This window comes from Nilaparvata lugens, chromosome 1 (assembly GCF_014356525.2).
Source record: "Nilaparvata lugens isolate BPH chromosome 1, ASM1435652v1, whole genome shotgun sequence".
Classification (NCBI taxonomy): Eukaryota; Metazoa; Arthropoda; class Insecta; order Hemiptera; family Delphacidae; genus Nilaparvata; species Nilaparvata lugens.
The window spans coordinates 48,963,591-48,977,826 of NC_052504.1; the positions used below are offsets into that span (position 1 = coordinate 48,963,591).

Genomic DNA, 14,236 nt, shown 5'->3' on the forward strand with positions numbered 1-14,236 from the left:
CGATCTTGAGCCGGAAAACGTACATTTTTGACCCTAGGTGCGAAATATACTATTATATTTTAGTTTTACTAATCTCTTATCACAGTCTCTTTAATTATTTGAAATAATTTAAAAAGGGTTCTCAGATTTATATTTTTATTTATATTCAAAAGTAGCCCTAAAGAAAAAAAAGTCAATTTGTGGCCTTTTTCTTTGTTGCCTTCTTTATGTAATGGTCTAACACATGGCTCTTTCATAGCATTTGGGAAAATTCATTTTGACAGACTTAAATTAAATATCTGAATTAATGGTTTTACAATTACATTTTTTATCGAATTCAATGTTCTATTATTAATTCCATCAAATCCTGGAGCACTGTCATTTTGCAAACTACTAATAGCTTCAGGAAGCTCATCTTCATTTACTAGGTGAAAGTAGGTGGAGTGCAAAATTCTTGTAACAGTTTATATTGTGATATGATTGTGGTTTTCTCAAGGGATTTATTATTGTCTCCGACATTTCTTCACCTAGCTACATTTGTAAAAAGTTATCCATGTGGTTGAGCAAAGTTTTTGGATTTTCCTTTAGATTGAAAATCCTATTATTTATTTTAATAGCATTCAATTTCATGTTTGTTTTTGGATTAGTCAGTAGCATCTCTATTACTCTCCACATTTTTTATTATTCTCTCCAGCTTCATAGAATAGAATAGAAATCTTTATTTGTCATAAGGGCCATGCCCTTTACAAAGAGTTGCACACGAACATCAATAACAAGTAAATGAATTACAAAAACAGAGCAGACTAGAAAGAAAAATTGATAATCACAGAAGCACAATTTGTAACATCAACACAATAAAGACTAGGTATAACAAACAGAATAAATAATCCAGGATCAATAGCATCATCAGGTGATGATGCTACTTGTACACTAAAAAAAAATGGCACATTGTAAATTCATCAATTATGGCACACTACAGCATATCCTCTTCTATTTAATGATTTCACAGTGTATGAATAAATATACAATATTTTTTTCCTTGAGAAATTTGAAAGTAAAACTATAATCTTATCTTTATTGTCCACAATATTATATACATACGTCACAATGTACTGTTCTCTTACATCCTGATATACTCCACAGCTCAATAGAAAATGGTTCAAAGACTCATTCTGAGTATTGCAAGATGGGCAGGCTTTATTAATGTCAAGTAAATATCAGGCCTGGCCCCAGGGGTGGGCGGACCGGGCGGCCGCCCAGGGTGGCAGGTTTTGGGGGCGGCAAATTTAAAGGAATGGAAAATTTTAAAATACAGATAAATAATAAATTCATAATATCAAATGTGAATGGAAAAAAATATAAGAAGCTTTTCAACCTCGAGCTAATGAAGACTATTCTAAGATCAACAATGTCCCAGGAACGTCTGAGTGGTCTAGCAAACATAAAATAGTTCAGTCCCCTGATCTTGAAGAATTGGTGAAGAAATTTCCCCATGCAAAGGTCAGACGAGTTCTAGTTAATTAAACAGGTGTGTTAAACAAACTTGTAGAAATTGTAGTTCTAATTACTTAGCAAGTTAAGTAGGCCTAATACTATGTTGCAGTCTTCGTCTTAAGGCTGTGCAAAGGCTAAAATAAACTTTCTTGTACTGGTGATATTTTTCAAAGTTTTTCGATTTTTATATATCAAAATGAAAAGTTTTCTTAGGAAAACATTTTTTTCCGATCATTACTTTTTGAGATATGAGCGCCTAAAGTTTAAATTTTTGGGACAGAACATTTCAAATTCGGTACAAGATAAATTCTTCATGGTATTGTTGATTGGATAAAACAAGAAAATTTTGAAACATTTTCTGAAAATATCAATTTTTGAGAAAGTTATTCAATTTACAAAAAAAACTCAACTAAAAGCTATTTTTGGTCATTTTTAGTAAATTGAATAACTTTCTCAAAAATTGATATTTTCAGAAAATGTTTGTTTTATTAAACCAAAAATACCATGAAGAATTTATCCTTCGAATTTTATGTATTTATCTCGTACCGAATTTGAAATGTTCAGTCCCAAAAATTTAAACTTTGGGCGCTCATGTTTCAAAAAGTAATGATTGAAAAAAAATGTTTTCCTAAGAAAACTTTTTCATTTTGATAGCTTGATCCTTAAGCAATCCTTGATCATGTCCTTAAGCACACCTCTCCACTAGGAAATACTGAAATAAAGTGCATCTAACGGGTGATTCCCATAGAACAAAATCTCATGAATTTATGTCATTGTGCGAAATATCACTGTGAGGACAATTTAGTTGGTGATGGTTGAAGCTGAAAAGTACGTGTTTTCCACAATATGTGAAGAATTGTTGTCAGGTGTACCTGGAAATCTATATGAGATAGAGTGCTCTACCTAGTCTCAGATTGTGGAGCATAAAATTACCCCCAGAGGGATTTTGAATTTCACATCTAGATTGTAATCGGGATATATATTGTTGATCAAATACTAAATATGATCAAAATTGATTTTTTCTTTTAAAATATCACTCATATTTGAAAAATCATAACTCAGTACTCATTGGAGATAGAGAGTTCCGAATGATCTCATTTCATTCAGAATTTTATAATCTTAAAAAAAGGCGAGAGCAAATGATTTTGCCCAATCACTGATTTTGCCGGAAATAGCTGAAAACTGGAAAATGAACCTAAAAAACGAGTTTTTTGAGTCACTCTGTATATAGCACAAGGGAATTTTTCATGGAGAATTTGGTTCTGAACCTCCCTCATGTATCCAAATAAAATATAAAAAAATCAGAACTTTGATATAAATTGCAAGCACACCCCCTTTTTTATGTCTATATTGACTGGACTTTACTGTTCCCCAATATTTATATTTGTCAAATATTTGTTTAAATGTCAATAAATATTATTAAACATAATTTTTTAGAGTTTACTGAGACTCTGTGGTGTAAATGGCGCGATCGCATCACAGCGGAGACACAATAGTAATGCTGGTTACACACTGGGTGGTTTCTGCTGCAGTGGCGAATCTGCTGTTGCCGCATTGAAAAAAAGTCGAGCTTACACATTCAGCAGCAAAAATACCGCCAAACATTGAGCGGCAAAACTACCGCCACGTATGATCAGTAGCCAAAATAATTCTTGTAGTTCTTCATCGCAAATGTGTTGTGACTTCTCTGTTTCCTGAGTGTTCAGTTAATTGTATTCTGCACATTTTTTCAAAGTATATTATTAAATGTTTAACTCAAAATGGAAAGGCAACAACTTTTATCACTTTTGTTGTACCGTCGAAGGAAAAGAAGACAGCAGAGAAATCGCCTTGTTTGGATACATTGAAATGAACGTTTTTATTAAATCGACAGTGATATACAACATATTACAGTTTTTTCCTTGTCATCCAGAGTTTCAAAATCCCCCTAATCTCCATACACACTTCCTTCCACGCATTCCTTGTTGCATCTCGATCCTTAAATATGTCGAGGTTTTTGCCCTACAAAACTGGCCTCTGCTCTACAAATGATATTAACAACTCATTGTCTATTAACTTACTCATTTTCTCACACTCGTCAACCACAAACACTTGAAACAATAAATAAATGTTATAAACAATTCACAAACTTTACAACAAGACACAAATTAAAAGGCTGATTTTCAAAGACCTCTGACTTGGAGCAACTGGGAAAGACCACTGATCAGTGGCGATGGTAGACAACCGCCAAATGTGTTAACGCCCATTTGGTCACATACGCCACTGCGTAGACAAGAGTGGCAAAAACACCACCAGCTGCAGTGGCAGTATAGCAGCCCGGCGTTTCTGCCGCCCAGTGTGTGAGCTTCCATTCAAGTCCATAGACTACTGCTTGAACGGTGGTAACGGCAAAATTACTGCCCTGGCAGAAACCGCCCAATGTGTAACCGGCGTTAGGCGATCGCTCAAGGAAGGGTTGGAACCCAGGATTAGCAATTAAAGACAGGTTACTTGCGGGGGGGGGGCGGTGGTTGTCGATCTCGCCCAGGGCGGCAAAGTCCCTAGGGCCGTGCCTGGTAAATATCTTCTACTACCAAAGTTGAGTATGGTTCCCAAGACAGTAGGAATTCTGAGCTGAGTCATGCATCTTGAAACATTAATCGGAATCCTACATGACAACAATTCTGACATTTCTGAATTAGGGTTTATTCTCCAATACATGCCACAGCTCTGTGATGCAAACACATGTTGGGCATCTTCATTCCTAATATGTGTCCTATAATCATCCAATAAACGCTTGTAGTTGTTTGTGAGATCAACCCTACAAAAACCATCATTTCCCCAGACTTGACCAAAGTTCAATGTGTGAAGCCAAGATTTCACATGGATAACCCAATTTCATTCCCCAAACTCAGCTTCCAGAAGAACTCTATAACAAATGTATGGGTACCTAAACTCACACATATTTAGAATTTTCATGAGCCATAATAGAGTCAACTTGAATATATCGAATTTTAAATGAGGTCGACCAATTTCCAACCTAACTGCCCATCCTGGTGAAGCCCACCCCAGTAACAGTACTCTTCTATAAAAGAACAGAGTTGAGTTGGAGGCGGCAACCAGGATGGACATATTTTTTGAAGCTCCGTTATCTAATCGATAATCTGTGCAAAGTGTAGGCCCATAGTGAATTTCGACAATCGTTTCCTGCATATTGTTCAAACTTGGTTAAACATCTTCAAAATTCAAACATTCTAGTGCTTTTTGATGAATGCAGAGAAATATTAAAAGCTATTGTTTGCGTTCAGGTTGGGAGAAACGTGAGAGGTCCAAAAGTTTACCAGAAGCTGTTGTTCAGGACTTTAAAAAACATACAGCAGGCCAGAAAAACATGGATGGAACGGAAGTTGAACAATTTTTCACGGAATTTACAACAAAATTGACAACAATGAAGGGCAAACTCTCCAGTGTCGCAACAAAGGGTGACATTGCATCCCTTAGTGCATTGATTAGTTTGGTACTAGAAGAAAATAAAATAGTAAAAGGTGATATTAATGTTTTGAAAGACCAAAATAAGGCCCTCATGAAGCATGTGATTGGCTTGGAGGATCGGAGCAGACACAATAATTTGATTTTTAAAGGGCTACAGTACAATCCAAGAACCACTAACTGGGTTAATATTGTCAGAGGTTTTTGTGTGGACTACTTGGGAGCAAGGGCTGACTTATGGGTGAGCGCATCCTCTTGGACCCATTAAGAGTGGGGGACATATACCTATGGAAAGTCACTTGCAGTACATTCTAGCAGATAAAAAGAAGCTGAAGGGTTCGAACTATTTTGTTTGTGCATAAAGACCATTCCCCTAAAACTAGGAATGCTAGGCCTAAGCTTTTAAAAGTTAAACAAGAAATACTTAAGCTCACACCAAGCGAGTGTGTACTTATGGCACATGACAGACTTATTGTGAAAGGACTAGCATTCAAATGGGATGACGAGGACGGGCTGCAGTGCGGCGTTAAACCAGGCGGGAATGAGTTGCGGGGGATCATTGGAGACCAAGTCGACGATCTACTCAAGAGTTTGGAGGAACGTGACAGAGAGCAATGGGGTGATGATGCAGAGCAGTGATGTGTATCTGTCAGCCGGACTGTACAAAATTACTGTGAATTAGGTATTATAGTTTACAATGTGGCAGGTTTGCGAGGTAAGCCATATAATGATTCATTTAATTTTTTAAAGAGATTTGACTGTTTTGTACTCTTAGAAACGTTTGTAGAGGAGGATGGCCAGAGAGAATTTGAGGCATATGTGAAAGGTTTCAAAGTTCATTGGGATTTCACAACCAGGTTGTGACGGTATGGTAGAGCCAAAAAAGGAAAGTTGATATGTTTATGAGAAAACTGTGACTTCATGGCTTTGAGAAAAGAGGGTAACACAGAAATCATATAAATAAATAATAATGATAGGAAAATATTTATTGCATCTGTATACTTGAGTGGAGGGTCGGAAGAGGAATGGGGGAGGAATTACAATTCACTGTGGGATTTCCTTGTAGCATGGGAGGATACCAGTAATCTGATAGTAATGGGAGATTTGAATGGGAGGATAGGTAGATCCCAGTCTATCCTACTGAAAGTCCTCCAAAATGAAAATAAATCCAAATTACTTATATTAAGTAATCATAAAGGAGAAAAAATCATAGAATTATGTGAGGAATTCAATTTTGCTATCCTGAATGGCAGGGCTCCAGGTGACTCACAGGGGGAATTTACTTATATAAGTAGTAGAGGGGCTTCAGTAATTGATTTATGCTGTATCTCAGTAGCGTGCTTGGATTCAGTTAAAAAGTTTAGTGTTATATCTGAATGCTTCTCCGATCATATGCCCATCTGTCTCATACTAAATAATTTCAAAATAATTGAGAATTACAATGATTTTGCACTACTACCGAAATTACACTGGAGGGAGTCAAAGGAACGCGAGTATAAGTTATGATTAGCGGCGAATTGCTCGCAGCTGAATATTTTGCCATGAGAGCCCGAAAACGTGATGACTGTACTGAACAATCTTATCTACAAATCAACAAGTCAAAATCCAGCAAATACATATAAGGCTAAACAATTCAAAAAACAAGTTTGGTTCGATAAGGATTGTGAGAAAAGCAGATCAAACATGTTTTCTCTGCTGAATATATTCAGGAGGACTGGGTCTTGTCAAGTAAGAATAAGTCATAGACTATGAATTGCCGTGCTACCAATTTTTCCTTAAACGGTTGGAATAGCATATAACACCTATCACACTAAGGAAAGTTGTCGGCTCCAATAAAATAGATACTTGATAAACTGTGAATGGATCTATTGCCTATGAATGAGAAATCCAGTTTTCAGAGCAAATTAACTTATAATCTTCAGATGAAAATTTTGGCAAAAACACAGAAATATAAAACGAACAATAACTTACAAGCCTAATGATTTCAGAGTTATTACGAACTAAAAAAAATACTTATCTAGTTTACAGTTGAAACACAGTGGCTATTGGCTTTACTATACAAACAGCAAATTATGCACAAAAATTTATATAAAACTCAATCTAAAACATTAATAAATTCATTTAAACAGACAATAATTCAGAGCACAAAATTATACAAGCAACAGCCAGCCATTAGTTTCAGAAGAAGAGAGATCCAACAGGAAAAAGACACAAGTTGCCAGTCACGAAAGACAACGCCCTCTTCAATATCGATCTTTACAGACACGTCAACACAAAATTATAACTTATAAATTTAGAATTCACATTCTACATCTGTTCTCAATAAAACTTTATTTTAAAAATGTTATTTTAAATTTTTATACATATATTCTATTCAAATAAACGATTTATTTAGTAATTTGTTAACCCTGCCTCGGTGACATTATGGAACAATGCAACAAACATTTACGATAATAAATTCTCCATCAAAAAGTTTATCCATCTATTGATAACTCTGACATTTACTATAAAGTTCCATAGATCTCGAATTGAAGATTCGATTCAAATGTGAGAAGAAAAATGTAATATTACAAATACCCCCCTCTTGACATAAAAAAATTTTACTGTTTGAAAATTCAAAGAAAAAATTTACATTGACCCTAATGAAAATTGTTGAAATTTAAATTTGAGAACAGTAACAATTTTTTCTAGAAAAACATTACATGTCATCCAAAAATATTGAAAATTATTATAAAAATTCATCAATAGCGTTTGTTATATGTTTCCAAACAATATCTCAAAATATAGAATATCAATATTACTTTTGATTTAGATTTATAATTTAAAGAAAAATATCTCAACAGAAAGTTTAATATGTAAAGAATAGTTTTTTTGAAATTGCACATAAATTTAATAGATAGAAAAATTCAATTTTTATTGCATAAAAAAATTTAGTATGTTGAATAAAAAATTATTATTATTATTATTATTTTTTTTTTAATGAATTGATGAATTGTTACATTTAATTTTCACATAAAATTTCAATAAATCAAAAAATGTTCATTTCTTTCACTACTGATGCGGTTGATTTTATTGATGCACATTTTGGAAAACAGTCTGTTAAGGCACTCAGTATGATTTTCAGTTAAGTGTGACTCCAATGTGATGACGTTAAGTGTTGGGCTGATCTGGATGCACGAAGTGTTGGGCTGATACTTGTAGTCAACTGCTGCATACCAAACTTGATACCGGTGACATCTCAGTTAGCATTGCTTCATGTTTGTAGTAGACGGCTGCATTCCAAATTCAATACAGAGTCACATAAATTTTGTATCATATTTGTAATTATACAATGTACATTTCAGGCTTGAAATGACAATGTAATTCGTTTTTTGGAAAAGAGATAGACGCTGCATACAGGATTAATTTAGGTGAGGATTAATTTAGGTAAGGTTTGGTTTTTTGATATTTTCAGCTTTCAAGGTTTAGAGTTCTGCATACAGGAATAATTTAGGAGAGGATTTTTTGAATCAATTCTTTCATGATACTGTGACTGTTCTTCTGAATTCAAAGTTGTGAATGTGAACATGGATGGCAATTACCTCCAGGTAATGCAGTAGTGTTGAAGTTTGAGATACAGAGTCAGCAATAAGCATTGGCATTGCTATTGGCGTATGCTTTGGTGTCGGCTGTGGCATCGGCGTTGATATGGCATTGGCGCAGGCATTGGCATTGGCGCAGGCATTGACATCAGCACAGGCATCGGCGTTGATTTTGGTGTTGGCATCAGCATTGGCGCAGGCATTGGCGTAGCTATTGGCATTGATTTTTGTTGTTGGCATTGGCGCAGATTTTGGCATCAGCATTGGCGCAGGCATTGACATCAGCACAGGCATCGGCGTTGATTTTGGTGTTGGCATCAGCATTGGCGCAGGCATTGGCGTAGCTATTTGCATTGATTTTTGTTGTTGGCATTGGCGCAGATTTTGGCATTGGCGTAGCTATTGGCATTGGCGCAGGCATTGGCATTGATTTTTGTTGTTGGCATCAGCATTGGCGCAGATTTTGGCATTGGCGCAGGCATTGGCGTAGCTATTGGCATTGGCGCAGGCATCGGCATTGATTTTTGTTGTGGCATCAGCATTGGCGCAGATTTTTTGGCTTTGATTTTTGTTGTTGGCATCAGCATTGGCGCAGATTTTGGCATCAGCATTGGCGCAGATATTGGCTTCGGCGCAGGCATCGGCGTTGACATCAGCACTGGCATCGGCGTAGATTTTGGCGTAGTTATTGGTGTAGGCCGCAACGTTGATTTAGGCGTAGATATTGGCATAGTTATGTCACACTAGTTTGAAAATCACCCAAATGTTCTTAACACTCTTCATGGCGTTCACTTGTTACTGATTTCGAGATTCACATGATAACTATTTCAATGTTAATGTCTGTGCTGTACCTGTTATCTTAAAATGCTTATAAACTAAGAAGAAAAACTTGATTAGGCTATCAATACAATCTAATACACATAAAAATTATTTTAAGTATCTATGAAATTGAAATTTGTTAACATCTTATTATACAGTCAGCAATACATAAATTGTGAAATATGGACATATCAATGATAAAATTAAAAAAAAATCATTCATTTTCATCTATTCACTGTTCAAATATCAACATTTTAATCCATTCTTCAAAATAGAAATATAATTTCATAACACCCTGTATCATTATCAAAATTGTAAAAAACAAACATCATAACAACACAACAAAAATTTAATTTCAATACATATTTCAATAATTTCAGACATTTGGTCTTCTATTCAATCATTTCATAATATATTTGCATTTCATTATTATTTAATATAACATTTCATTTATAGCATGTTCATTTCACATTTATGATTTATCATTCAGGGTTTCAAAATTATTTAGTTTTAATTTTGTTCAAAAATTGTATAAAAAGCAAATTATCTAATATTGTTAATCATCGTTTGTTGGATACTACAGTTTATTTCGACTCTTCAATGTTCTAAACACAAACTACATTTCATGACAAAACTTTACTATCAAACATTAAACAAGAAACCATTCAAAACATCAATAATATTCTGCTTCAAAGGCAAACAATATTCATAAGTAATCATCATTTTGCATCTATGGCAATCAACATTATTAATCATTAATTTGCATCTATGGCAATCAACATAAGTAATCAACACAAAAATATTATCTCATTACTGCCTCTCTAAGTCATAACCTCTGTTATTCCTTCTTTAGGCAATAATGGGTTTCCATCTCAAAAAAAAAAACAATCACATACCAGCAAAATTCTAATCAACAAACCCCACTAAAAATTCTACATACACTCCAGCATCCATTTCAAACGATAATCAATCATATCAAAATTTATAGAACAAACAGTTTTAAAATTTAAAAAAAAATATCAATTACAAAACACTTTAGAAAAATTTTAGCCTTTAACTCATTTCAATTGATAATATAACACAACGTTTTAAATTAAACCAATTATTTTTTAAAATAATTTAAAATTTAAAGTCTGTATAATAAGTATAAACATTTCAAGATTATGATACAAAAATGATCAAGATGAATACTGGGTAAATAAGTTCCCTAAAAAATACAAAAAGGAGAAATAGAAAACTGGGTAAATAAATTCCCTAAAACAATACACACAAAATAGATACACTTCACATAAGTGATACATGATGAAAAAATATGCCACAAGCAAACAATTATTTACACTAAAATGGATAGATTTTAGAAAAGTTAAGTTTTATCAACAATTTAAAGATTAGGAAAATAAGCTACTATTTCAACTTCTAATATTATTTCAGAAAAAATACAAATTTAAATGACTATGGACAAGATTGGTTAAGATATGCTTCATAGAAGAAATTTACTGAATATTACACAAAGACAGGAAAGAATTGAAATTTGAAAAGATCAAGGGCCAAGAAAAATAGGCTATAGGAAAGAAAAAAGATACAATTATGGACTCTTACCATACGTAGTATTTACGGTCATTGCTATTCTGAATCCCGGCATGACACAGGATTCCTAATCATTGTGTGTTGGGGAATACCCTTTCATCATGTGATTCATTGTCATCATCTTGTAAATAAGCAACTTGAAACAACCTTTGAATAATAACACATCAATGGAGACTTTGCGTTTTGTTTTCTTCAATAGCATGATTTTATTCATGGGTTCATTTATTTCAACCAAGCAGTTTTGCCTACAAAAGTTCGTCATGGTCACTTGAGAATGCATAGCATACATCTTTTCAATTCTCAGTTGAAAGTTGAACTCATCAACTTGACTCAAAGCAACATTCATTTTGTTGACATTATTCCTAACCTCCACAGAAACCTGTCTCATGTAATCATTCACTTTGTTTACAATCTTCCTAACTTTTGATGTAGTAATCTGATCCATAGAAACATACGATTTGTTTACTGTTTTCCTAACCTTCAATGTAGCAATAGTACTTTCTTGATAGTTGACTTTCAATGAAGACAACTCCCTACCTACTTCTTTACTCAATTCTACTATCTCACTATGGTTGACTTTTTCAACAACAGTAACTAGGCCTACATTTTCAGAAACTTGAATGAGTTGATCCTGTATCTTAACACTACTATTATCATGCTTCAATTTGTTTTCATCTTCATGACTATCTTTCAATGTTTCATGTGCATTTTTCAATAGAAGGTTTATACTAACCTGCTCTAGTCTAATGCTAGCAAATTCTTGCTTCATCTCATCAAACCTAGCATTAAACTTAGCATTTTGCTCATCAAACCTAGCATTTTGCTCATCAAACTTTTGTGTTAAGAATGCTATAAGATTCAGATCATTTTTAATGTTTGCCATTTTGTAATATGCACTGATTCATTAAAACTTGATCTCTCTTGAACCGACTTCCCACTCAGCAACAAACCATTCATAACCTATCAAGATATCTATCCACTAATAATTTCTATAACCAGGGATTTCATGGTGTACCATTTGGGACATATTTATTTTGTAATTCTGTCCCACCACAGGGGTAACATTTGCCGTGGTATCAATTTTTCCTTAAACGGTTGGAATAGCATATAACACCTATCACACTAAGGAAAGTTGTCGGCTCCAATAAAATAGATACTTGATAAACTGTGAATGGATCTATTGCCTATGAATGAGAAATCCAGTTTTCAGAGCAAATTAACTTATAATCTTCAGATGAAAATTTTGGCAAAAACACAGAAATATAAAACGAACAATAACTTACAAGCCTAATGATTTCAGAGTTATTACGAACTAAAAAAATACTTATCTAGTTTACAGTTGAAACACAGTGGCTATTGGCTTTACTATACAAACAGCAAATTATGCACAAAAATTTATATAAAACTCAATCTAAAACATTAATAAATTCATTTAAACAGACAATAACTCAGAGCACAAAATTATACAAGCAACAGCCAGCCATTAGTTTCAGAAGAAGAGAGATCCAACAGGAAAAAGACACAAGTTGCCAGTCACGAAAGACAACGCCCTCTTCAATATCGATCTTTACAGACACGTCAACACAAAATTATAACTTATAAATTTAGAATTCACATTCTACATCTGTTCTCAATAAAACTTTATTTTGAAAATGTTATTTTAAATTTTTATACATATATTCTATTCAAATAAACGATTTATTTAGTAATTTGTTAACCCTGCCTCGGTGACATTATGGAACAATGCAACAAACATTTACGATAATAAATTCTCCATCAAAAAGTTTATCCATCTATTGATAACTCTGACATTTACTATAAAGTTCCATAGATCTCGAATTGAAGATTCGATTCAAATGTGAGAAGAAAAATGTAATATTACAGAATGCATCCAAAGAATATAAATTATTATGCAGAAAGAAGAGGATTGAACACATGAAGTACTTAGAAAAGAAACTAAAATCGGTTAGAGTCTCAAAAACATTTTGGGAACTAATTAATCATTTTGGAGGTAAGCACTCAGCAAATAATGATTCTGGTATCGAAGCAGAGATTTGGGTTAGGTATTTTCAACTATTGTATTCACCCATTAGTAGTTCTGAGCAATAGGCACTAGGAAATGAGGCACCTGGATACGACAGAATACCGGCAGAATTTTATGAAAATTCGCCTACTGAGTACAGGGAACTACTACTAACCTTTTTCAACAATATCTTAGACAGCGAATCAGTGCCTACAGCTTTTGTTAGATCAATTATATTTCCACTACACAAAGGTGACAACATGGACGTTGCTAACTACAGAGCGATTTCATTTGTCAACTCAGCAGCTAAGATTTTTTCAGAAATATTTTTGAGAAGAATGGAAAAATGGGTAGAAGGTGGGAATGTATTGGAGGAGAATCAGGCGGGTTTCAGGAGGGGCTATTCGAATGTAGATAATGTGTTTGTTCTGCATAGTATAATTCATCATAAGCTGAGCGTTGAAAAGAAAAAAACTTACTGCTTCTTTATCGATTACAAATCCGCATTTGATCTTGTGGATAGAGAGGCTCTATTCTATAAACTACACGGTTTGGGTCTTTCAAATAAATGCGTTCGTTTGATAAGAAACTTGTATAATGATACAAATGCAGTAATTTGGTGTAATAGAGGTATAAAACGTGGTTTTAATATCGAGAGTGGCTTAAAACAGGGCTGTCTGTTATCTCCTTTATTATTCCTGCTGTTTATTCATGACATATGTGAGTCTATAGGGGGAGGCTTGACAATAGATGGATTCAGAATCAATAGTCTACTATATGCAGATGACTTGGTAATATTCTCAGACTGTGCTACAATGCTACAAATAATGATAAATGAGCTGCGGAACTACTGAATACACTTGAATCTTATGCTGAATATGGCAAAATCTAAGGTAATGGTGTTTCGAAAAGGTGGAAGATTGGGTAGAAATGAGAAGTGGTATCATGGAGAAGACAAATTATTAGAAGTAGTAACCAAATATAAGTTCCTTGGAATAACATTTACCTCTGCCCTGTCTATGCATTTGCATTTCAAAAATAAGGTGACTGCAGCCAAATATGGTATTAACAGTGTTTGGCGACAGCTTATTTTAAATGACAAGGTACTGATTTCATCGAAGTGGCATGTCTTTAATGCGGCAAGTAGAGCTGTTGTCACATATGCCGTGGAGATGTGGGGGTATATTGAATCGGAGGAACTTGAATGTTTTGGACGGTTTTTCATAGAAAGATTGCTCCCCCTGCCAAGGAATACTCCTGACTATGTGTTATACTTGGAATCAGG

At 34.1% G+C, this 14,236-nt stretch overlaps 1 protein-coding gene across 2 annotated transcripts in view; it reads left to right on the forward strand.

Moving 5' to 3' along the window:
• Positions 1 to 14,236, forward strand: part of LOC111049378 (gastrula zinc finger protein XlCGF57.1) — a 52,777-nt gene that overhangs the window by 12,282 nt on the left and 26,259 nt on the right. The gene's annotated exons all lie outside the window — the stretch shown is intronic.